Source organism: Schistocerca americana, chromosome 3 (genome assembly GCF_021461395.2).
Source record: "Schistocerca americana isolate TAMUIC-IGC-003095 chromosome 3, iqSchAmer2.1, whole genome shotgun sequence".
Classification (NCBI taxonomy): domain Eukaryota; kingdom Metazoa; phylum Arthropoda; class Insecta; order Orthoptera; family Acrididae; genus Schistocerca; species Schistocerca americana.
This window is the reverse complement of record NC_060121.1, coordinates 576601275-576628291: the sequence shown is the minus strand read 5'-3', so window position 1 is coordinate 576628291 and position 27017 is coordinate 576601275.

The following is a 27017-nucleotide window of genomic DNA, read 5'->3' as shown; positions in this document are numbered from 1 at the left end:
CATTAGGTGTCTACGCACAGGTCATGCAATTTACATAAATAACGGATCGTTGATTTGCGTACTCGATGATGATTGCCGAAAGCGACCCAGAGGGATTCCATAGGATTTACGTCAGGCGAATTTGGTCGACGGGACATCAACTTGCGTTCACTATAATACCCCTCAAACCACTGTAGCACGATTCTGGCTCGGAGATATCGACAATTTTACTGCTGAAAGACGACATCACCATAGGGGAAGACATCTAGCGTGAACGAATGCGGGTGGTCAACCGCAGGTCCCATGCAAGCGCCGGAGAACGTCCCTCATAGCATAACACTGCACCCACCATCCTGCAGCCAAGGCGCATTGCACGTTTCGAGTGGCCGTTCACCTCGATGACGGAGTTTGTGGAGACGACTATCGACCTAGTGGCACAAAAGTGTGATTTACCAGAAAATCTGACACGTTACCATTAATCTACGGTCGAATCTCTGTGGTCCCCGTCAACTGCAAGCGTAATTGACGATGTCGTTGGTTTACAATGTGAACACGTGTGGGTGGTCTGCTGCGGAGCTTCAAGTTTAACAATGTACGATGAACGGTGTGCTATGAAACACTTATCTGTGCATCAGCATTGTGCTCTTTCGGCAGATATGCAACAGATCACTGACTATCCTACTTCACAGAGCAGACAAGCCTCTGAACCCCACCATCTGTGAAGAGGGTGGACGTCCACCAATTCACTGTAGTTCTACCTGTTTCTGTAGATGCTCACGACAGGAGGACGTGAACATTCGACCAGCTTCGTCGTTTTAGAGATACTCGTTCACAGGCTCCGAGTAATAATAATTTGCTATTTGTCAAAGTCGCTTCTCTCAATGAATTTCCACATTTGCAACCCATATCTTCCCCAGGGTGATGCCCCGTCAATGTCTGCTCCGCTTAGGTGCTTGGCAAGCCGTCACTTGCTTTAGTCATAGACATATGCCTTTATCTTTCGCTACTGCCTTTGTCCCACATCTCGCGCAGTGTCGGCAAGGTTAAGTATGGATTTGGTGTAGTTAATTTTAAGGAGTGAGCAGATGCCCTTCCTGCTGCCACCCCAGACCCCATGGGTCGAAAGTAGCGTACCCCGTGTAAGTCATGAAATAGTGTGAATGTGTTTCAGATGTGTGGGAGTCGTGTAACTGAGGCGGAACGTGGGGAATTCGCAGGTGGTGATCAGGAAAACCGCCTGAAAACCACATCCAGGCTGGTGTGCCGTCGTTAATCCGACGGGCGGATTCGATCCGGGACCGGTGCGCCTATCCGAGTCCAGGAAACAGCGCATTACCGCTCTCAGCTAACCTGGTGGGACATAGACATATGTGTGACTGATGCTAAATATTTTTATCTTTACATAAAAAGTATTATCTTTTTAATAACGGTCACCTTCAGATCTCAAATTAATAATCAAATTATCTAATTTAATAAGGTTGAACCTTGAAATGCTAGTGTAGCCATGTATCACCACAATAAATAAAAACTGCGAATAACTGAGGGCGTGTAAATGAGAATAGTGGTGTATTTAAGTTTACAAAAATAATGACAAGTCTTCTTTGTTCATTATAATTATCATTCATTCCTACGTAGGAAGGCGTCGGTAAAATAGTTTCACCATCAGAAGAGAAATTTGCTAATTGAAATTGCGTGAAATCTCGTCGCAAAGCGAAACGTGTTTTTTTTAGCTATTGCCACCCCAACTCCCTTATTGTCTCCGTTACTCCTCTCTTCCTCGGTAATACAAAACGAGCTGACCCTCTTTGGACTTTCAATTTCCTCTGTCACTCCCACACCGAATACTCTAGCGTTGTGCAGGCAATCTCATTACTAGGCCTGTGGCATCTTCTAAAGTGTTCTACGGCCAAAACGCAGTGTTTGGTTTGGCCTTCTAGGTAACATTATCTGCGCGAAAGTTCCAATTTAAGTTGGTCGTAATTGTAATTCCAAGGAATTTAGTTGAATAATCATGTGGATGACCACACACTTTTCCTTAACATAGATAATTGCCCCCTTTCTCACAATACTGATATCGTGTCTAAGTCATTTTGCAGTTGGTTTTAATCTTCTGAACAGTTTGCTAGACGGTAGATTACAGCGTCCTCTGCAAACAGTCTAAGAGAGCTGATCACATGGTCTCCTATATCGTTTATGTAGATAAGGAACAGCACAGGGTCTGTAACACTTCCTTGAGGAACACCGAATATGACTTTTATTATTCTCAAAGATTTTCCGTCGATTACTGCGTACTGTGACCTTTCTGTCTGTCACAACAGAAGCGAAAGTGCATAGGCAACTAATTTGATTAGAAGTCTCTTGTGAGGTAGGGTGTCAAAAGCGTTCTCGAAATCTAGAAATATGGAATCGATTTCAGATCCCCTATGTGCCCTAATTTCAATACCACATTGTTAAATACAGGTGTCTCATTGTTTTATGAAATTAACTAACGTGTTTCTATTACTACTTCCTTTGTGTTCTCTAAACTAGAGAGAGACGGGAATTAGATCATGATATAAGATAATTTGGAAGGGTTTGGGGGTATTGCAATTTTGATACAACTCCTCCCAATATGTAATTATTAATTTTCACCAAGACGGTGGTGACCTGTGTTAGGTATCTCTATATGCCACAAAACTTGGCCGTAGGCACCAAGTTACTAACAGTTTTGTACTGGGAGCCCATGCACTCAGAAGTGTAATAGGCGCCACTAATATAAAGCGTTACGATTACCGTTTGCGAAGCGCAAACACACTTCACAATTTCCGTAGTCTTAAAATGAGCCGCCAGTCCGTAGTCTGCAGCTACAGAAAAACCTGCGACCGATAGCGGATTAAGTTACACTGTGTGCCCCCGGGTCCTTCTGTCGCTTCTCACTGCTCGCGTTTCTCCCTCACGGCTGTTTCAGCGCTACTGTCTCTTTCGAAATATCAGAAGACATCAACCTTGAAACTTTCTTTTTCTTTTTGTCAACAAGTTAAACGTGACGACTACCACAAATGAACACTTTTCCTCTAATCTCAACGCTAAATATTCGTTTTCTGAACTGTGTGCAAATCTTTGGTGCTCGGTATATTTAAAATATGAAATCAAATTCAGACTTTTCCCGATGTTATGGCTGTGGTATCATCGTTTCTCAGCCAGTGCTATACAGTCGATCACTATTCAGTAATCTGATATTTCTGATGCTCGTTTGCAGCTCACCGGAAAATAGTGGCAATTTTCACCATAAATCCCAAAACAAACGGACACGTCAATTGCAATTGAATTCATCAGTTTCTGAACTACTCAGCTTCTCCGCAAGAAGCAAATTAAAACATTTTCAGCCACGCGGAATGGCCGTGCCGTTTGAGGCGCCGTGTCACGGATTGCGCGGCCCCTCCCGCCGGAGGTTCGAGTCGTCCCTCGGGCATGGCTGTGTGTGTTGTCGTTAGCGTAAGTTAGTTTAAGTAGTGTGTAAGTCTAGGGGCCGACGACCTCAGCAGTTTGGTCCCTTAGGAATTCACACACATTTGGAACATTTTCATGAAACCACCTTACTAAAGCTGAGTCCAGACACCTAAAGACGCGTTCTTCCATAATGCGCAGTCACTTTCCTCGGACAATACTTAAACACACATCTCGCATACATTGTGAAGGAAATATGCCATTGTGCACAAACGACAGAAAAAACATTTCCAATTAAGCGGCTGAACCTGCTCTTCGGTGCCTCCCACCCAACAGTGCAATATGATTTTACTTTACCAACACATTCCAATATTCATACGTCACATACATGCTGTATCAGCCCCTCGTCACTCTGAGAGAATAACAAATGAAGAAAATAGTGTCAAACAACAGAAAATAATAATTGCTGTTCGTAACTAAACCCATGGCGTAAAATGTAGTTTTACAAACAAAATACTATTTAACAATCGTTCCACCTATGAAGTGCTTAAAGCCACTCTCTGACGTATTCTGACGAACGTACGTATGTTCCAGGAGGTTGCTTGTAAGGCAAACGTTTAGAATCTGTGACGTAGGTAATTTTGAATAAGCTCATACAGCAGTTACTTATTGTTATTGTAAAAAGTTACATTAATTTTCATGCTAATAGATTCCGGGAAATCACCAAATTAATTCACAGGCTGGTGTGTGGTTTTTGCGATCTGCAAAGTACGCACACACTTGGTGGGGCCTACTGTATACGAGCACAGAGCCAAAGGATGCCATTGCGTCGTCACGGAAGTGGCTGCTTCAAAAAATGGTTCAAATGGCTCTGAGGTCATCAGTCGCCTAGAACTTAGAACTACTTGAACCTAACTCACCTAAGGACATCACACACATCCATGCCCAAGGCAGGATTCGAACCTGCGACCGTAGCGACCGCGCGGTCCCAGACTGAAGCGCCTAGAACCGCTCGGCCACACCGGCCAGCGAAAATGTGCTGTCAGTGATGAAATATTGTTTTGGAGCAAGAAAACTCTCCATCTTTACGTAGATTGAACATAAAAATATCAGTAAAAAATTTATTTCTTGGCAACAAACATTAAGAATAACAAAGACTATATAGTGTCATGGAATTTCTACATAATTGTGGGATAAGGACTTTGATGAATAAAATGATCAATCTGGTTTCAGCTCTTAGACCTATCAGAAGCATTTGTACGAGGTTTCTTTTAAACGCACCATTTTGTTAATTGTACTACAGCTTTTTAACAATATATGTAGAAAAAGTATTTGGCCTTGTAATCTCATTTCATACCTCTACGTGCACGTGAATGAAGCGAAGTGGAAATAATTAATTATCGATAGAATTCATGTTTTATCACTGGCCATCAGCCATTTTTTTTTGACGTAATGGCGGATTGGGGAGCCATTATGTGAAATATAATTAATCACATGACTTTCGGGCTTCACCCTCAGGCTCACAAGAAAAAGTGCTTTGAATACTGTGTTATCACAAAAAGAAATTTTTTTTGCAGAAAAGTTTTCATTACATATACACGTCAAACGCAAAGACAACAAACAATAATAAAAGCCTCTGGCTTGCTTTTGAGTAAATTTCGGCCTGGTAAAACTCTTGTTTTCACTGCCGTGAATATTATTCAAATCATAATTAACAGTATAAAAGGTCAGTGAGCCAACGGGCTTGCCGCAGTGGTAACACCGATTCCCGTCAGATCACCGAAGTTAAGCGCTGTCGGGCTGGGCTGGCACTTGCATGGGTGACCATCCGATCTGCCGAGCGCTGTTGGCAAGCGGGGTGCACTCATCCCTTGAGAGGCAAACTGAGGAGCTACTTGATTGAGAAGTAGCGTCTCCGGTCTCGGAAACTGACATACGGCCGGGAGAGCGGCGTGCTGACCATATGCCCCCCATATCCGCATCCAGGACGCCTATGGTCTGAGGATGACACGGCGGCCGGTCGGTACCGTTGGGCCTTCATCACCTGTTCGGGAGGAGTTTAGTTTAGTTTTCAAAAGGTCAGTGATTAACAAAGAGTTTACCTAACGTTGAAAATAATGGAACAGCTATATAGGTGAGTATATCGTCTCCCCCCTCTCTCTCCCTCCCCCCCCCCCCTCTCTCTCTCTCTGCAACAATATTTATTTATCGGATATTAAGAATTACAGTTTTAAACAAACCACGAGTATTTTTTAGCTAGCCGTGTGTGTTGATAACAAAAGCAAATTGTTACAAAAAATAGCTCTGAGCACTATGGCACTTAACTTCTTAGGTCATCAGTCTCCTAGAACTTAGAACTACTTAAACCTAACTAACCACTAGGCCACTCCGGCCGGCGCAAATTGTTGCGACCCAACCTAGTACTTCTATTCAGCATTATTTGCCTACGTAACAACACTGATGATGATTCTAAGTGAATATTTTAGCCCCTACTACGAGGGAGCGAAATATACAAGAAGTCCCAACTTATAAATATTTTCATCCATGATTCCAAACGTAATAAACCGATACGTCTCATAAAAACAGAGGAAAAGAAAAGAGAGCGACAGTAGGCGTGCGCACGCACGCCTCGGACAGAGGGAAGGAAGGAAGGAGAGAGAGAGAGAGAGAGAGAGAGAGAGAGAGAGAGAGACGATACAGGCAACATTGAATTTCTCGCAGTCACGATAGCTCGCCTCGTGTTTCCATTCACAGTTCGCGCACCTCGGCTCGTCCTAACTAAGATTATGGAGTTGAAGTTGAAACCACCAGAATTACAAGCAGTCAGCTAAACAATTATTTTCATACATTCCACAAAGCAGTTATATTTAGTGATTCCAGAGCAAAGAATAGATATTCTTGCATTAATATAGGGTAGATTAAACAGGTGTTTCTATGTAATTTTCTAAGTGAAAAATCTATTCTTGTTTATTCATTGTCATCACGATTTGTTACACTTATTACAACCTTTTATGTGTGAACTATGTGATTCATGACGGTACAGTGCTTTTGTAAAGTGATAAAGTATTTTCCACATACTTAATACGAAGTGTGTGTAATCTTCTAAGTCGAGAGTTTTCATTGTTTGTGCTTTTGCCGTGTGAAGAGTGGAGGAATGTTGAGCGGTAAATTCGAGGGCGAATTTCTCCGAAGGGTGGAGGAATGTTGAGTGGTACTTAAGTAAATAAATTAGTGAAATCAAAGTGAACTAGAAATTAGAATATAAATGAAGAACTTGGTTTAGTTTAGAGAGTTACATACTCGCAAACAGCGGGCAGAACAGCAGAACAGAAGAGACAATGACCGTGAAGTCAGCAAGTTCCACATAAGCGGGCGCTGTCGATTCAGCCGTCAGGGCATCGCCCGACCGGCTCACGTGTTTCTCAGTTGTCGCATGTGAGCAAAGGCCCTCGCCTACATCCCAAGAGCCAATGACCGACGTTAAGAAGACTCTTCGAGAAGCTTTTCAACGTGACAGAAGAAGCAATGACCGGCTCACGTGTTTCTCAGTCGTCACATGGGATCAAATGCCCTCGCCTACATTCCAAGAGCCAATGACCGACGTTAAGAAGATTCTTCGAGGAGCTTCTCAACGTCACAGAAGAGGCAATGACCGTAAAGTCGTTCACCTCCAGTAAATTGAAGTGAATAAATATGCGAGACGCAGTGGGCCAGTCAGACGAAGACGGGGACGGAGACGGAGTCGAAGACGAAGACGGAGACGAAGACGGAGATGGGGACGGAGACGAAGAGACGAAGGAAGAAAAGAAGAGTAGCAGTAGTTTTCAGTCAGTTTCGGTGCTGAAGACCGTCATGCAAGAAGAGACTGCATCATGCACAGACGCACCAAGTCCGCCGCTGTAATGGAATAGCAAGCAGCAGCCGCGGCGCCAGAAGACAGAAGTTAAAAGGAATTTGAAGTCTGATTTTTGCGTACCCGGGTGATTCGTGAGGACGGGAAGGACACGGCCTCACCTCAGCTGTCACCTGTGAGCTGGGATGAAGACCTGACAGCCGAAGACTGGCAAGCGGGAGTCCGTGGTTCGAGTTCGGGACACTGGCCTTGCCCCGCCGCGCCGCTCCGCTGGTCGACGCACAACACACGCAGCCGCTTAGAGAAGAGAAACACTGGGACGCCACATCCAAGGTATCACGATCCGATGTACGACTTCGCTCGCAATAATTAAACGGGCCACCTCGCGCTGCGCGTCTCCAGTTAACTGGGCGAGACGGCGACACGAGATACACACCGCTACGCGTAATCAGACGCCGCTGCCGCCGCCGCCGCCGCCGCTGCCGCAGCAGAAGACTTCACAAACGACACAGCTGCCGCTCTCCGAACCAGAACATCCCGTAAGATACAGTTGTACAAATCTTCAATAAAAGTTATCTTATGTAAAAATGATGTTTCATTCGACCTCATACCCGAGCCAAGGAAGAACCCACCCTGCCCACATGTTGTTAAGAGAGAAAAGTTAAGTTATTTAATATTTTCACCCTGACAGAATGCTTTAGAATGCTCATTCTGACAATTGACAGCATCAAAAGAGAAAACCCAGTTACATTGAGTGACAGAAGTGTCACATTTAGTAACACAACTGTTACACTTGAGAGGCAAACTGAGGAGCTACTTGATTGAGAAGTAGCGGCTCCAGTCTCGGATACTGACATACGGCCGGGAGAGCGGCGTGCTGACCATATGCCCCCCATATCCGCATCCAGGACGCCTATGGGCTGAGGATGACACGGCGGCCGGTCGGTACCGTTGGGCCTTCATCACCTGTTCGGAAGGAGTTTAGTTTAGTTTTCAAAAGGTCAGTGATTAACAAAGAGTGTAGCTAACGTTGAAAATAATAGAACAGCTACATAGGTGAGTATATCGACTCCCCCCTCTCTCTCCCTCCCCCCCCCCCCCCTCTCTCTCTCTCTCTGCAACAATATTTATTTATCGGATATTAAGAATTACAGTTTTAAACAAACCACGAGTATTTTTTAGCTAGCCGTGTGTGTTGATAACATAAGTAAATTGTTACAAAAAATAGCTCTGAGCACTATGGCACTTAACTTCTTAGGTCATCAGTCGCCTAGAACTTAGAACTACTTAAACCTAACTAACCGCTCGGCCATTCCGGCCGGCGCAAATTGTTGCAACCCAACCTAGTACTTCTACTCAGAATTATTTGCCTACGTAACAACACTGATGATTCTAAGTGTATATTTTAGCCCCTACTACGAGGGCGCGAAATATACAAGAAGTCCCAACTTATAAATATTTTCATCCATGATTCCATACGTAATAAACCGATACGTCTCATAAAAACAGAGGAAAAGAAAAGAGAGCGACAGTAGGCGTGCGCACGCACGCCTCGGACAGAGGGAAGGAAGGAAGGAGAGAGAGAGAGAGAGAGAGAGAGAGAGAGAGACGATACATGCAATATTGAATTTCTCGCAGTCACGATAGCTCGCCTCGTGTTTCCGTTCACAGTTCGCGCACCTCGGCTCGTCCTAACTAAGATTATGAAGTTGAAGTTGAAACCACCAGAATTACAAGCAGTCAGCTAAACAACTATTTTCATACATTCCACAAAGCAGTTATATTTAGTGATTCCAGAGCAACAATATCGGCAATTATCAACACAAAAGATTCAAAAATCATAAAAGTTAAACAAGTCAAAGAAGTAATTAGATTTCTAACAGAAGAACAAGACGTCTGCAGTTCAGTGGATACCACCTTACAGTGCCTTAGATGAAAAAGCTGATTTTTTAGACAAAAAGAACACAAAAATTAAACAAATTTCAGAAACTATCATGTGGAAACTCATTATTAACCCCATGATGTACATTGATGATTTTGGCTCGTGTAAACAAATGCCGGAAAAGATTAAAATCACGGGTCACGCTTGTGTGAATGAAAGTCGGGCCAAACAGTTTTTTTATGTGTCGGATATGGTTCTGTTCAGTACATTCATAATCCTAAAAACCATCCGCGGAGAGAGAAACGAAACAAATTTTGATTTGCGAATTAATTTAGCAGAAGTAATGTCGAAAGATGTCCAACTGCCGACCTACGAAAAGCGTGAAAAACCAACACAATGTGAAAGACCTCTTATTGGCGAGTACGAAACTAGTATGAATTACTCTAGTAGTAACTCTTACTTCTATAGTCTGGACTGCTTCAGTAAACTACTTCTGTAGTAATATACTCTTTTAGTAACTGATGGAGAGCTCAGTTTCTATTTACTTCTTTAGTTGTAACTAAAGTAATAACGCTTTTTAACTTAGGAAGTAATCCATTTCCGCAAACTGCTGGTACGTACATTACGTTCCCTCTCATAAAATATTGACTGTCGGTAGACACTACTGCATCACCTTTTGCGTAATTTATGTTCATCGCTATAATTTTAGAAGCTAGAAAGGACTATTAAATTGAATTATTAAAACTGGAAAATCTAAATGCTGTTGTACTAATTAATCATAAGATCTGTTTATTCTGAAAAAGAAACGTGCTTTTAATGGATGAATCTATTGTTAATTCCGTCATCTAAAACTACCAACGTACATTGTTGCTTGGTGACACGCATTAATTTAAGTGTCAGTTGGAGATACGAGCCAGCAGCAGCATGGAGGTAGCCATGAAACGTTCAAAAGACATACCAGGAAATGAAAATGAGCGGTTTGCTGAAATAATGAAAAAGTACGTAACTACTATTGAATCTTAAAAAAAACACGGTGTCAGCAATCTAAAAAGGAAAATGGATGCTTGGGAAAAAATACACGCTGAGTACAACGCAAAGGCTCTTACGCAAAAATGATAAGAGCAGCTTAAAGTAATCTGAAAGGACAAGAAAGCGAAAGCAAATCCAATGAAAGCTAATGTAATAGAGAACAATTTCAAACTGGCGGTGGAGTAGGTGAGACGAAGATCGACGATATAAGCCAAATGGTTGTTGATATGATCCCACAAGTTTCGAGGGAATAGCTGGAGCTAACGACAATGACATATCTGAAGGTAATGTGATACCTTCAAGCAGCTTCGATAATGATAACTGCTCTGAAGGCGGCAATAAATCTGCTGAAGGTGGAACTTTATCTCATAGTCATGAACCTCGGCCTGCATTCTCTGATAGGAGCTTATCAGAAGATGCGCCCAGCATAAGAGGAAGAGAGTATGCTGCTGTAGTGAAGAACCAAGAGTTGTTGAAAAAAAGCAGACGAGGTTCATTCCTTAAAAACGCGTTTAATACGAGAGGAATACAAAGAAAACATGTTATTAATAGAAATCATAGAAGAAGAAAATAACCTTAAAATGGAAATTATCAGTAAGTTTAGGAGCGTAATGGAGCAAACTACACTAGACTCTCGCTAAGCCGGTAATTCCTGGCACATATGGGTGACGGATTAGCGAAGGGCCGGATTATTGAGTGGCTGAAATTTATTTTGTTCATTTATTTATTTTGAAAACGTAGGAGATATAGTGTCCTGTACTCTATTAAACCGAAGAACACAATTTTAAAACATAGAGGATATACTTAATTAAATCCCAAAATTCATTAATTTTCAAAGAAAACTTAGTCCTTGAGTGTATACTGATCATAATTGTACAGTCGTGTCACTCACAATGAAGCATGTCCCAAATTTTTAACTGTGGCCATGATGATACGCGGCAGTGGCACGCTTTATCACACAACCGCTTTACAAGCATTACATCGGTACTGCGTGTATCTGGTTGTTGCATAATGTGCTCCAGGAAGACCTCGGCAGCTTCAGCACCAGCAGTGTGAGAAATCTTCATGTTCTCTCCTCCTGTGTCCTCGTATTCATCACTTTCATCATTACTTTCTTCCACGCTTTTTATTATTTCTTCATCTGTCAAAGTTTGGTCCGTATCACAGTTTTCCTCATTCAGCCGTTTAGTAACATCTCCTTCATCAATTTCTTCTCCTCCTGGAAGGTTGTGGAATATGTCAGTGTACAAAATAATTGATAATTCCGAATTGATTGGCTCATCGGTGTCACTCACTACTGGATCCAACTCGGCATCAACGGACGGTCACAATTTTCTCCAGCTGTTCATTATTGTAGCCCTCTCCACTTTATCCCATACTTCGGCTGCTTGGAAAACAACATCACGTATGTTAATTGCTTTCCACGCCTTCAGCGTAGTCTCGATAGAGTCGATTTCACTTTCGTTCAGCAAGGAGACGAGAACTGAATGTCGATAACGACGTTTAATTGATTCGAAAATTCCCTAGTCCATGGGCTGGGCCGGCCGGAGTGGCCGAGCGGTTCTAGGCGCTACAGTCTGGAACCGCGCGAAAGCTACGGTCGCAGGTTCGAATCCTGCCTTGGGCATGGATGTGTGTGATGTCCTTAGCTTAGTTAGGTTTAAGTAGTTCTAAATTCTAGGGGACTGATGACCTCAGAAGTTAAGTCCCATCTGAAGGATGACTGGGAGCATTGTCAATTATAAAGATAGCTTTCAGTGGAAGCTTTTTCTTCTTTAGCTCTTTTCTCACTGCTGGAACCACCGAGAAAATATTTTGTCTGTCCATCCGCCCTTTCTTCTGAGTGCTATATCGCACTGGCAGAGTATTTGTGTCAGTGTGTTGAAAACAACGTAGATGTTGGGATTTTCCAGTCATCATTAGCGGTAGTTTATGACTCCCATTTGCATTACAACACGCTATTAATGTTACGCGCTGTTACTGTTGCTTGTAACCACGAGCTTCCTCCTCGTTCTTGGCAGCTAATTTTTTTGAAGGAAGCATCTTGTAAAAGAGTCATGTTTCATTTGCATTATACAAGGCACCAGAATTTAAATCTTCTTCCTCTATTATCTTCCGTATCTTGTTTACAACCTCATCAGCATCCATGATGTTAGTTGAGCGACTTTTCCCGGTGACTGTCAGCTGCCGAATTCCATGTCGTTTTTTCCAGTTTGACAGCCAGTCTTAGCTCGCTGCAAAGAACTTACTGCCACCAAGTTGTTTGTTAAATGCAGCTGATTTTTCCTTTATAATCAGGCCAATGACTGGAATTCCTTTACTGCATTGTTGTATGAACCATCTATAAACAGCAATGTCCAGTTCTTCATCCTCACTCTTTCGCGTAACCTCTCGTTTTCCCAACTCGCTATCCATTTGTGTTGAGTACTGTCAAAAGACATCTTCTTTCTTTTTCATGTCATAAATAGTTGCTGGTCCAACACTGAACTCAGCAGTAACGGCTTTCTGCGAAGAACCTCGATTTAAATTACGTAAAAATTTCGAGTTTCTGCTTGAAATCTAGCGTAACGTGTTACCTTTTAGAAGCCATGATTGCGAACTGGAAAGAAAGCAAAAATTTCAAATATAGTATATGAAGCACTGTTTTAGTAAGTATTGTTGTGCACGATAATTCATTGTGCAGGTGTTTTTGGATGTGCGGCGGATACTCAGAGGCCGGACAACTGAGGCCCGAATTAGCGAGAGTGTAGCGTACAGGTACCAATTGTTCAGACATTGTACTCGAGAAATTAGGAATTTTGTGAATGAATAAAATACTATTCATTTGTATAAAACATATTTTATTTCCTTGACATGTTTTCAAATGATTGATATGCTCTTGTTTTTTGTATGGCATAATATTTCTGTTTTTCATTTCAGCATCGGTACTAATTTTTGTTAATACCACAATCTAATATATGTCTGAATTTGTAATATTATAAAAGTAGTCTTTTTTTTAGAAATAATCGGAACATTGTATGACTTTGTATACTCATTTAAAAATAAAGCGAAAATGTCAATTCCGTAGCAAAAAAATAAGAAAGAAAAAAGGACATAACTATAAAATTACACATAAAGAAAGTGAGTCACTTTTCACTGCTGCAGAGACAACCCAATGGCTTATTCATTCATTTAAGAAGACATAGTATTTACACTAACATCTAATTTTACTAGAAAACTAAGTACAATTTTAATTACAGTAATTAAGTTTGATAGACCTTATGACAGCTTGTCCTGCACTGTCAGTTTCTCGCAGAAATGCATATTGTTTGATGTCATTCACCTCCACAGCATCAGGGTGAAAACTTCTCTAACTTCTATTCCAAAGTTGTGTACAACTGCAGCATCCACAATAACATTCTCACATTTGTTTGGTTTAAACCGGATTGTTTTAGTGAGAATTTGGAAACATTTCTTCCAAACACCGAACGCTCGCTCTATTACAAACCTGGTAGCAATACGCGCTCTATTGTAGCGCCGTTCGGCTCCTGTGTGGGCTCGGAACACGGGCGTCATAAGATGTTTGGAGAGAGCATATCCACTATCTCCGACAAGAAACGCATCATATTGTCCATTTTCAAATTCTACACCAACTCTTGCCCCAAACGCGTGCATCATGCGTGGAACCTGGCCAACGGCTTACTACGTTCAAAATCTTCATATTGGCATCACAGATGATTCGTATATTGATACAAAATAAATTCTTGCGATTTCTTGTGCTCCAGAAGGACAAAGTATGAGTATGTGTCCACAACCTATAGCCCCTTTGACATTTGGTTATCCACCAGTTCGATAGAATTCCCTTTTGTTCTTTGATATATTTTCTTGACTCTGTGACATTGACATATACAGTGGCTTTAAGGCAATTAAACTGTTTATCACACTGTTAAAAGATCTTCCAGCAGTAGTTCGATGGACATTAATGAGATCTCCTGCTACGATTTGATAAGTACTTGTGCGAAATATTCGCAGTCTACAAAGAAGCTACAGCCTAGGAGACAAAGCACGGTTCCTGTCAGAACTGTGATGCAATAACACGGCTCCAGCATACCAAGCAGGAAGTCAAAAGATTCCTTACGAAACGAAAACCATTGTTTGTAATCACTGTCGCTATAGATCACAAATGGGTCTCTTCTCTCCATTACAAACCTCATTCTTGCGATGTTCACCTCTTCCTCTATCACCATATATTCTTCGTAGTCCAGGTAATTCACAGAATTCTACACTTAAAACACAAAAATCAAAGATCACACTTTACCTCTTACTTTACTCCTGCTACTGCCTACGAGTAACTTTTGGCTTTATTTCCTTCTTAAGTTACTAACGTGGTAGCGTACTGTTCAATGGTGCTCTCCACCAGTAATGGAGTAAATAAATTTACTTCGGAAGTAAATGAAAAATTTACTCCTGGAGTCATTTACTCCTTTAGTTCATTACTATCGACTGGAAGTTGCCTATTTCCTGCACTTTTAGTAACTTATTACCCTAGTTTCACTTACTCCTGGTTGGCGCTCGCCAACCTTAGATTCCAAAGGTAATACAGGGCCCGTATTCCAAAGCATATCGATCCAAAACCTAAGAAAAAGACCAGCAAGGATGTGCAAAGTTTGCATGAAACACAAAGTACGAAGCGAAACGAAGTGCACGCCATTATATCTACCATTTCGAAACTACAGTTCCATGCAAGACTAAACTGTTTTAGAGTTGTAAGCATTTTACTATTAGGAATTCGTTGAAGGGGCGCATTTCTTCTTGTAACTGCATTTTTTTGTTGACAATATCCAATTTTAGGCGTCATGTTATTACAATCCCTCTCAAGAAGTCACACCTAAAGACGCCCATGAAGATTATAATTTCTATTAAAATATCATTTAAGTCTAAAAGCTGATATTTATATTTTGAATTATTATTCCCAACAGTGAGTTACAAAAATATGCATGAAAATGGAACAAGAATTGAATTAGCGTTAACGTCTACAAGAACAATATCACATGAAACAAATAAACGTGTGGCTACATAACAGGTACCCGCATGTCGGCTTTTACTCCTATTACGACTGTCTCGCGCATCCCGCTGCCCTGTTTCGCACGCCGCTTCTCACATCTCTTGGGCACGGACTTTGCCGTGTTAAATAGTGCGGTAAGGGGTTACTAACATATCTCAAGAAGAATTTAAAAGCTCCAATAACATGTTATCTGAGGGAAAGATGTGAAAACAATGAACGACTCAGTAGTGCCTGACGAACCAAGAAGAGAAGCAGTAGCCAGATTCCGCCTGACTGCTGGACATGACTGACCCCACAAGATTGGTTCGATCAGTAACGAAGAGCACCTAAAATAACGTACAAAATTAAGTGATTATAATTCAGACTTCAAATCGTTGTATTGGGAAGCAAGAAGACGAATGACAATAAGCCAAAAACCAGAATATTAAAATAATAATAATAATAATAATCAAGAGTTATTTCGCAGAAAGGCATGCAGGATTAGTTAGGCCTATGAGATTTACGGTTGAAACAGTATCGTGTTTGTGAATCAATAGTTATCATGGAGGAACATATTGATAGTAGAATGTAAATGAAAAGCCCTCTGTAATCAGTAATTATCTCTTTAATTAATGTGTAAACACAACGTAGCAATGGATACCCCAACATGAATGTGAAACGAGGTTAACGCTAACACAAGAGTTTAGGAGTTGATAGGGAACTCCGTTGCATACCAAAGGGACAAGAAAACAAAATAATTTGTCTTGTACTGTTAGCCTATTATTTCGAAGTGACATCGAGCCGTGCCCGCTTTAATTTTGGCGGGCTTCGTATCGCGCCACTAACTACTTTGGCTGCCGATATCAATCTTGATCATATGTCTGGAACAAGGGTCCTTGGTCGAGGCATGTGTTGGGTTTTGGCGGGTCCGGGGACTGACAGTTAGCTGCGGGGCCGACCGGAGTGACCGAGCGGTTCTAGGCGCTTCAGTCTGGAACCGCGCGACCGGTACGGTCGCAGGTTCGAATCGTCCCTCGGGCATGGATGTGTGTGATATCTGTAGGTTAGTTAGTATTAAGTAGTTCTACGTTCTAGAGAACTGATGGCCTCAGCAGTTAAGTCCCATAGTGCTCAGAGCCATTTGAACCTTTTTTTTTTTTTTTTTTGAGTTAGCTTGGGGGGGGGGGGGGCTGAGGTGGGACATGGCTGGCAAGTTGGTTTTCAGTCCTCTTCGTCCTCGAGAACCCGCGAGTAGTTAAATCGGTAGGAGGCAATCTTTGTAGGCTGGATTAAGGATTGACAGTGTCGAGTTGCGTGAAGAGCGGCGGACGCCGTGTTCAACATGTCAGCAAGTTCCGGGCTAACTCTGCGAGCTTAAATTTTATAGGACCTGGAGGATCACTTGCACGTATTGGACGCAATAACAACCCTGCTCGGAATCCTGGAAGTAACGGCTCCTTCACACCTCAGTGGATTTAGGTGTTGTTTTTTTATAGGTACTTGTTATCGTAAGGCCACGTTTGTCTTAATGTGGAGTTACACCTGTCACATTAACGAGCCTCCGGGCGATTCTGTGGCTGGTAATCGGTCAGTGTAACTGATAATAATTTGTTGTAGCAGGGGATATTCTGTGCAAGTGTACGATCGTTCTCTGTTACAAACTGAACTGATGATATTGTAACACAGTCTGTGTAGAAGGCAAGGCGCTTTTCATAAATGAGTGTGCCCTAGCTATTGGATTTGCGGGTGCTGATATTCCACCTTGCTAATTTTCAAGTAATTTTAGGGAGTGTTAATCTTGTAACTTGTATGTGTAGTCACTTCCAGATTAAATTAATATTGCTTGTACCCTAGACACTTTCGTTTGTAGTCTTATTTGGGCAAATTACGGTTCCCTTCTGATATTTGGTGGCAGATTAGTTTTGGCAGCGGACGACGCGCTCCTGTTTCCTGGGCCCGGAGCAGAGACGTGTTATCGTTCTGCTGCGGCGACCCTTCCGTCGTCGCATGACGACTAGGTTGACCCGTAATCTGGGGCCTCTCTCAGTTTCCTCGCGCTGTCTCAAATTAAGTAAATTTGATTGGTGATACGTGCCACGGTGGAGTGTTGCCACTTACTGCTGGATTACTTGATCTATTCAATGTTGTGACTTTTGCAAGCACATAATCTTTGAAGCGTGTTCTGCAAGTCCAAAGTTCCTTGTCACTATTCTTGATCTTTAACTACTTGTTTAAACCTCGCAGCCTTATTACTAGTTCCGGAGCGTGTTAAGTTTTAAAGCCATTCATTTATGAGTATGAGCTGTTGAGGTTTTTTCCTCTCTTATCCACAGTCATTGTAAAACTTGCCTGCTTGCCGCCTTTTGGCTGTGATAGCCGTCTCCTGTATTTGCACCTTTTCTTGTATTTAGGAGGACTGTATATTTATTTAAAGGTCATTCTTACAGTTTCTTCTGGTGCGTACCAGCTGGAAGTCACATTTAAAATGTATGTCTTCCCAGCTTTTCTCGTATTTTGGGGGTTTGTGTATTTTATTTGCTCAAGAGATTTCATTAAGCTTTATAGATTGTTAAGGGCTTTCCAACAGCCACAATCAGTGGCATAACATGCTATCCTTTCTGTATTATGGGTGGATGTTGTCTATTTCTTTAAGGCGTTACCCATACTTGGGAATTGTTTGTACCTTTAGTGATACTCATTTATAATTTATTTTACAGGTAAAACTCAGTTTGTTGAACCAGCTTGCAGCCACAACTAGTTGTTGTGACACCTGGTTTTAAGCTGTTTATTAATGGTATAAATTGCTAAGTTTTGTTATTAATGACTTAGTCATGTTCAAGTTCTTTAAATTATTGTGAGCGTAGTTATTCTTCTGACAAGGTTTTCAATTTGTAATTATAATAACTGTTGTTAAGCAACACAGTGTATTTCATGAAATGACAATTGGCGAAATATGTGGGGCCACCTTCCATGTGTTTCTCCTCAAAATTATCCCAGCTCTTGTTGTGAGGTATAAGACATTTTCCAGTTTCTAACTGACAACCTTAATATTTGAAAAATATGTTGGATACTTGTTGGTATTTGGAATATGGCCCAGTCTATTTCTAAACGAAGTGTGTTCTCTCAGAAAAGCAAACAAACTCGAGTCTGATAATGACAGATAATTACATTAACAGACTAAAGTGACGGAGCCAGACACATTAAAATTGTCTCCGCAATAGGACACGGTTTACATTATCACCACAACAGCAAAGAACAGCAATAATTTTACACTTGATGTACTGTGTGTGGACGATTGCTTTTTCGGTGAAGAATGGGCAGGTGGTACGCAATGATGAGTACTGAGCAACAGAGTGAGAAGTCCACCTATGAAAAAAGTAATAACATTGCGTCATTGTAAGCTTGCGGTTGGCGTCAGCCCATACCATGTGAATGGAGTTTGTTAATTAGAATCTTTAATGAAATAGACTCATTTGAGCCTGTGATATCAAACACAAGTAAATCATGACTCATCAAACAGTGATAAAGGAAGTCATCCAACTCATCAATTAAACAATGATTTCACTGAACTAAGTTTATTACATGTAATAAATTAAATCACAAGAAATGGGTTTAACAGTTACAGAAATGAATAAACTAGTGCCTTGACAAGTCTGCATAAAGGGCTTGCAAATATAATTCAAGTGAATGTGTAGCAGGACAAAATATTTGCGTTTGTGGAAGACATATTGTGATTGCCATAGTTTAGTGCATAGAGGCAGAGAATACTACAGAAAGGTTTGTGTGTGCACCTTTTGCTGTGGTTGAAAGCATGTTGAACCTCTTACTGCAAATTAATCTTCGAAATAAAAATCCGAATTAATGAACATCGTTATGAATGACTTGCCTTTCGATATAGTTCACTTTGCAGTTGTGGCCGGATATCACCATACCCATAAACTGCAAGTGGCGGCCGAAGTGGCTGCAAAATCAGTCATTAGTTCGACACCAACAACTCCTCCCTGTCTGCATCTAAATTCAACTCAGCCAGTGAGAGCCACTCGTCCCAGACTAGCTGAGAAGTCGTCTTGAATAGAAGTCTGCCCACACAGAAGCCTCCCAGAGAAGAAGCATTTCTGAGAAGTGACTATCTATAGAGAGCTTCCGAAATGGAAAACTTAGTGCTCTGTGTTTTCTGGCATTATGTGATTTTGATTGACTGTATACTAATTCTTGTGAGTGCTGATCAGTATAATGGTATCTTACACGATACTAGTCTCCCTTGCTCACTCAGGTTACAGGTGACTAACCAGTAAAAGCTTATTAGCCTTGGCACTCAAAAATATACCCACATGACTCCTTCTCTGTCCCTGCTCACATAATTTGTTCAGTACAGTAAGCACATTGTACATACAATGGTACTCCTTACTCCCACTTCTAATTAATTTAGATGAATCAACAGTAGCCATCTTTATACATTTTTAAATACTGTGTTTGAGAGAAGTTATAATATTATTTGCTTATGGTTCATTTATTTCTGTAAATGTGAAGTAAAGTGTGGTACACCGGAGTTTGAACTTCTTTGCGTTGTATGTGAGTAATGTATGTAAAATACTATGTAAACTGTTTACTATGTTAAATAATTTACTGTTGACATTTTGTATTTAAAAATATTTGTGTGTATAAATTGTTCATGTTGATGAAAATTTGACAATTTAAGAAATGGTCTCACTTAGGAACAATGTAAAAAAAATAGGTCTTATGTAAAAGCCAGTGCGCTTTTCTTTGAAACGAAAATGGCTCTGGGGAGTGTAAAAGATGGCAAGGGTGAATAGACGCGCTACCTAGAGCAAGTGCTGGAAGTAAGTCACACAGTCTGTAGGCAGCAGTGATTAAGACGACACCTTTGTGAAGCAGGAGAAGCTTTCCCTGCAAATTTCCACAAAAATGCCTCGGTTAGAGGCTGCAAGCGGCTTACGGCATAGCTGCGAGTGGTTGGGCTACTATATGCAGAACTGAACGACGGCAAGAAGAGAAATTGAGCCCACACAGAAAGATACTTGCAGGCCACCGTAACTGTTCGCCACATCCAAGCCTACAGCCACCAGAAAGTTGTTTTTTTGTATTTTTGCTTTTGTACAACATGAACTGTTAATTTAAACAGTGTTTTAGTAACCATTCTTTAACTATAAAGAAACTGGCTCACCCTGTTATTTCATCCTAATCATACACCTATATAGGGTTCCTTCCTAGTGTTTGGTTAGTCCAAGTATCCTGTTTTACAGACTTATGAATTGCCAAGTTAATACAAAGAAGAACCATTTAAATTGTTTCTGTGTAAATAATAAAATAGTTTTCTTAACTATTGCAAAGAGTTTTAGTACAGGTTTGCTTACATAAAATTCAATCGGAGTGAAGCCAAGTTACTAGAATCTGTTAACGACTATACAGAATTAGTTCAACGAGTAGGAGCTTTCGAAAGTAAATTCCAATAACAAAAAGTGAAGTGAATTGAAATATTCATTATAAAAAGTGTGTGCCTTAGCATCTAAGTATTTTAGTATTTAAGTTTCTTGGCTATAGAAAGTGCTTCTGTAAAGGCCTCCCCTGGCCAAATTTTTGTAGCTTCCTTGAAGTTATCTACAGGGCTTTTTCTCTTTTAAAAACGTAATGTATAAGGATGTAGTCCAACATCGTTTAAGTGGATAAATATTTATTTGGAGAACCAAATTAAACAGTAGCCATAAAGCAGGCAAAATTCATACTTCTGCTTTTGCAATACTTCACTGTTTCATTGCCTGATAGGCTGGCGACCATTAGTATGCATTTTAAACCACTAAAAGAACTTGGAACTGAGTTGTCCTAGCTTCAGTATAATATTATTCATACTGCGTTTCTATCTAACTGCTGGTTAAGATCTTAGAAAAAGAAGTGAATAGTCTGATTTGCTTATCTGCTAGACACAACACATGGTCAAATCCTGTAAGAAGGGTAACAATATTTATTAGCTTTTTCTATTAAAGGGACTACCCTCCCATATTGTACTTTATTTGGAAACTAAAGTAAATTTTAGTAAGAGTGTTATAAGTGGCTTTCCCTGTGGCAGGACTGTTTGTTCTGCTGGGGCAACAGGGCTTTCTGTCATTTAGGTAAAAGCATACTAAATTACAATAGTAGTGGTAGGGCAATGAAGTGACTGTCTGCAGAAAGCTTCTGACAAGGAAAATTTAGTGCTCTGTGCTTTCTGGCATCATGTTATTCTGATTGGCTGAATACTAATTCTTGTGAGTGCTGACCAGTATAATGATGTCTTACAAGATACTGGTCTCTCTTGCTCACTCAGGTTTCAGATGGTTAACCAGCTAAAAAGTTGTTAGTCTTGGCACTCAAAAATATGTCCACAACACTCCCTCTCTAGCCCTACTTTCATAATTTGGTCAGTACTGTAGTCTCTTTGCACACACAAAGGTACTCCTTACTCCCACTTCTAAATTATTTAGCTGAGTCAATAGTAGCCATCTTTACATTTTTTAAACATTCAGTTTGGCAGCACTTTGCCTAGAGTCAGGGTTTCACTCGCTTCCATTCTCATTCTACTTTCTGTAATATTTTATTAATAGTCCGCGTTTTTCAACGAAGTTTGACTGCCCCCTGTTCCCTTCTACAACAGCTCTTGTTATGGGACGTTGGCCATTAACCAACAAGCATTTCGTAGCCCACGCAGCTCGTGAAAAACAGCCTCAGTTACCCAGCACGTCCTGGAGATGGAATTCGAGTTGTTCAATTTCACATGTGCAGTGTCAAGAGTGGCTTTCGTTCTGACTCTCATTCCAAAAACCACAGCTCGGCCTAACATTATACCTGACTCGCATTTTGTGTCACATGGGAAGTTAGTAGTGACCCTGAGAATAGCGGTAGAGGCTGATTCCCGCGGATTTATGGCCCTGCTATGCATCCCCCATGAACATCACATGTTACCACAATATTCCTGGATTGAAGAATAAAGTAGATGAGCTCCTGGTTTGTTTGGATGACATTGAATCTGATAATTTAACAGATATACTATACCTGTCTGGCCATCACATTGTGTCTGATATGGAAAAGGTAAATATCAGTGGGTTACAAACTAGCTGCACGTATGAGTAGAGAGAATAAGGTGGGAGGAGGAGTTGCGATATATGTCAAAAGTTATCACTGTGTAAAAAGCTTAGATACAAAAACGTTTTGTCTAGAGCAACATATAGAAGCATGTGCCTGTCAACTTAAACGGAAGGAAGGCTCTTTTATTTTTGTAACAGTATACAGGTCCCCTTCAGGAAACATTCATTTATTCCTGGAAAACTTGGATGCCTTGTTGTTCTATCTGTCAGATAGGGGAGAGAAAATCGTTATTTGTGGGGACTTCGATGTCGATTCGCTGAAAGAGTTCAATAGGAAGAATGACCTGTAAGTCTTTCAGTTTGACAACTGTCATTGATTTTCCTATTCGGGTGGTAAAGGACAGCAGCACATTGATAGATAACACATTTATAGACCAAGATAAGTTTAAAAACATAAATTCTTGTCCTTTTGAGAATGGCCTTTCTGATCATGGTGGTCAGCTAGTTACAGCATATGACATAGCTCCATTCAGTAAGTCAAAACTACCCTCCAAATTTGTGTGTTCAATTAATGACTCAACAATTATAAATTTCAGGGAAAATCCTAGCAGTTGGACTGGGATGAGGTGTACAGGGAACCTGATGTCAATTTAAAATAACTTATTTCATGATACACTTGTAAGAGATTTTGAAAACTGTTTCCCCAGGAAGATAGTTAAATCTAATTATAAGAAACCATGCAAAAACCTTGGCTTACTAAAGGGATAAAAATATCTTGTAACCACAAAAGGGAACTGCATCTAAGAACAAAAAAGAGTAATGACCCAGAAACAGCCAAATATTATAAAAACTACTGTGCTACATTAAGAAAGGTTGTTAAAAAGTCCAGAAGCATGTGCATCATGTCTGAGATTAATAATTCTGAAAACAAAATCAAAACAATTTGGAATATTATTACAAGGGAGACAGGGCAATTAAGAGCACAGGATGACAGCATGACCATCAGAGCAAACGGAAACTTGACAAACAACAAGTCAGAAGTCGAAAACAATTTGAATAACAATTTTTTTAAATGTTGTAGAGAAAATAGGATCTAAATATTCATTAGAAGAAGCAAGGCAGTTAATGGAAGAGGCCTTACCCACACCATTTGATACAACTGAAAATCCACCCACCTCTCCTTCTAAAATTAGGAAGATAATAAACTCTCTCAAGGATAAAAGCTCACATGGAATTGATGGCATTTCCAGCAAGATAGCAAAAGCTTGTTCCCAAGAGATAAGCGGAATTCTTAGCCACATATGTAACAGCTCTCTCAAGCAGGATATTTTCCCAGATAGACTGAAGTATGCCATTGTTAAACCACTGCATAAAATAGGGGATACGTCTGATATCAACAACTACCGCCCAATCTCTCTTCTGACTGCCTTATCCAAAATTGTTGAAAAAGTAATGTATTGTACAATAGCTTCACATCTCGATAAAAATAAAGTTGTAACAAAATGTCAGTTAGGTTTCCAGAGAGGTTTTTCAACAGAAAATGCCATATATACTTTCATTAATGAAATATTAAATGCTCTGAGTAACTGGAAGCCAACTGTTGGGATTTTTTGTGATCTCTCAAAGGCTTTCGATTGTGTAAATCGTGGAATACTTCTAGATAAGCTCAAGTACTATGGTATGAATTGGGCAGCGCTCAAATGGTTTAAATCATACCTAACTGGAAGAGTGCAGAAAGTCGATCTAAACAGTTCACATAATATGCAAAAAAAATGGTGATTTCTCAAACTGGGGAACAATCAAGAATGGGGTGCCACAAGGTTCAGACTTGGGCCCTCTGCTGTTCTTAATATACAGTAATGACTTGCCATTCTATATTTACAAAGATGCAAGGCTGGTTCTTTTTGCTGATGATACAAGTATAGCTGTCACATTCAACAGACAAGAATTAACTGATGAAATTGTAAACAATGTTTTTCAGAAAATCATAAGTAGTTCTCTGCAAATGGGCTCTCATTAAACTTTGACAAAACACAGTATATACAATTCCACACAGTAAATCGAATGACACCATTAATAAATATAGACTCCGATCAGAAATCGGTAGCTAAGGTAGAATAGTCAAAATTTCTAGGTGTATGCATTGATGAAGGGTTGAACTTGAAAAACACACTGAAGACCTGCTGAAACGTTTGAGTTCAGCTACTTATGTTATTAGGGTCATTGCAAATTTTGGCGATATGCATCTCAGTAAATTAGCTTACCACGCCTATTTTCATTCTCTGCTTTCTTATGGCATCGTACTCTGGGGTAACTCATCATTGAGTAAAAGAGTGTTCATTGCACAAAAGCGTGTAATCAGAATAATTGCTGGAGCTCATCCAAGATCATCCTTCAGACACTTATTTAAAGAGCTAAGAATCTTCACTGTAGCCTCACAATATACATATTCACTTATGAAATTTGTTATTAACAATCTGAACGAATTCAAAAGTAATAGCAGTGTACATGGCTACAACACTAGGAGAAAGTATGATCTTCACTACTCAAGTTTAAATCCAACTTTGGCTCAGAAGGGGGTAAATTATGCTGCCACAAAAGTCTTTGGTTGCTTACCTAATAGCATCAAAAGTCTGACAGATAGCCATATAGCATGTAAAAGGAAATTAAGAGAATTGCTGAATGGCAACTCCTTCTACTCATTAGATGAATTTTTGGATATAGTAAGTGGGTAATTTCCCCACCCCCCCACAAAAAATTAAAGACATTAAGTGTCATGTAATATTCTGTGTAATGTAATATCTTGTATAGACACCTTTTATTAACCTGAGACCTTCCACATAATTACGAAGTGTTGTATTCATGATCTTTGGAACAAGTACTAATCTAATCTAGTCTAAACAGAGGAGTCCATCTTCCTTTCTCTGTGGCTCCTCATTTAGCACCGTAGGCAATGAAACATAGAAAATTGTAATGTAAATAGTTATCTGCTAGCAATCAGTAGTACTAATTAACATGTTTTTATCCAGTGAAGCTTCATTCATTCCAATTTAATTAGACTCTCTCTTATGGATTTTACATAAAGTATGGGATAGGTTGTTAAAAACGGTGCTGTAACATCATTACTGATAGCTTCGTTTGTGAAGCAGAAACTGATAGCAACTTGAATTATAGTGGTCTTAGTCAAGAAGGGGAATTCTGCAGCATCTTGGATCTTGGTGTTGGGGACGAACTATCTTAATGACGCATGGAACGTAATTTGCAACGTCACACCAGCAATACAATACAACAACCACTAGTCCCAAAAACAGTAGCAAGTGTTGCAAAAAATGCCAACTCCATGTAGTTTGAAATTGCTGATGTAGGCCAAATTTCAGAATCATTTGGTGTGTGACGAATTTTGTGTGGAGGAAGTTCATTAGGCTGGTTTTCAAGTTCCAATAGGTGTTGTGGAAGTTCACCTTAGTGAAGGGGAAATACTGATTCTTGTAAGTACGTTAAACGAAAGGAGAGAGGAAATAGAAGAATTAAGGAAAACTGAAGAGAAAACCGCACAATAAGAGAGGGAAAGTCATGAGAAAATAATGAAGAATATACAGAAAATTTTTAAAATTTGTAAGGAAATGACGAAGATGTTTGAAGAGAGAGAAGAAAAGCAATGCACAGATATATGTGAAGAAATGCAACATACACCTATTCTTAAGGACTTTACATTGCCTATCGAGTCACAGTAAAAAGCAACTTCAGATACTGACTTCTGGTAATTCGATAAATGTTCAAGGAAATGACAGTGTGAAGTATTGTGCTAAAATAGAGCTTGTGACAGTGACATCAGTGTCACAGAACGTCGAAAGTAGTGTCAGAAATTTTTATAAACCTTCTCTTTTGTGTGTTAACTTTCGTCCATTCTGTTTCGGCCGCTGCGCTCGAGAGAGATCGCACTTTGTAGTGGCGTATCTGATATAACGATGGAATTATCGTCTTATTGAAGCTGTATGCATCATGTAAGTATCATCGAATAATATATCAATTGCTAATTTCAAGATGTCATTGTTTCCTTTATCTTCATTTCCCTCCTGTGTTATGGAGTTGAGTAATTGGAATTTTTCTAGATTTGCCGTTAAAGCATTGTTGGATAGCGGCCATCAGCCGTCATTATGCCAGAACAATTTAATTTCAAATATTATGGGCTTCATTCCATAAATAAGGAAGTACTATTTATGTAATTCAAGACAGAAAGCTTTACCGATCGTTTTTTTGGCAAACAGAGTATTAACTGAAATACTTTCTGTGACGAAAATAGAAAATGCTCCTATATGGTTAGCCTTGTTAAGAAATAAATTTGTAAAATAGTCTATATAATATATGTTAAACTAATGGATTAATGTCCCATTTGAAATCATAAAGCAATATTGTCAGTCAAAGGTCAGCCTACGTTCGCTATAAATTTGTTTAGTTACGTAAGTGTGTTGTACTCGTGGCTTCTCCCGTAGCGTGGAAGTTTAGGCCGGACAAAGCATGGTGCTTATTACGCGCTGCGGTTAATAGCATTGTGCAAGCGACTTACTTGCAAATATTGTCGCACATATTAACAACTTTAAAGAATTTTCTTTGCCTACGTAACGAACGATTATTATTCTTGGCTGTTGTTAACTGCCCATTGCTACGAATACTTTCAAGCTCAACTTCACGCGCCGGCCGAAGTGGCCGTGCGGTTAAAGGCGCTGCAGTCTGGAACCGCAAGAC